Here is a 717-nt window from a genome sequence, read left to right as displayed (position 1 = left end):
ATTTAACAAAACTGTGTCTGCTTTTCCCCTTACATGCTCCTTTTCATTCCCCTTTTTTCTAAATTCCCTAAGATCTCTCCCATCCTACTTACGTGTATCCTTTATCGTTTTTTATTTCTCTCTCTCTCTTCCTCGTTTCTCCTTGCCTCGCCCCTTTCTAAGAACGCCTCTCTAGTCCACCTCCGATCTTTCCCGCCCCCCCCCCCCCGGCTCTCTCTCAAGCTCTTCCTTTCATATTCTCTGTATCCCCTGTTCTTTCTGGGTAAAGTATAAAAACTCATTTCCATTTCTTTGTTTTGTTCAGTTTCAGTCGTATCACGCGAGAGTCACGCTCTGTTACCTCGCTGTACACGTCCAGCGACTCCCCAGAACGAGCCTTCAGTAGATTCATAACTTGCTATTGCATTCCTATTTTCGTCTCTATTTCCGTTCTGCTTTTATTTTCCTTTCACGCTCTGGGGCGAAATAGACTGCTTTGTTCTGTGTCACTCTCCTTTAATATATAGAATAATGCGAAAAACGCCTAAAAAAGGAAGAACATGTAATACTATATCGATCAGTACCGATATACGTTACCTATAAAGTTTTATTTTGTAGTGTCATATTTCAACATATAGAATAAGGATGATATGAAAAAAATTGGATAGTTTTCACACTTGTTCTGCATTCTGCGTTAATATATTTTTCTTGTGATCCGAAAAAACTTTTTAAACGTAG

Source organism: Penaeus monodon, chromosome 30 (assembly GCF_015228065.2).
Source record: "Penaeus monodon isolate SGIC_2016 chromosome 30, NSTDA_Pmon_1, whole genome shotgun sequence".
Classification (NCBI taxonomy): domain Eukaryota; kingdom Metazoa; phylum Arthropoda; class Malacostraca; order Decapoda; family Penaeidae; genus Penaeus; species Penaeus monodon.
Note: the sequence above shows the minus strand (reverse complement) of the source record.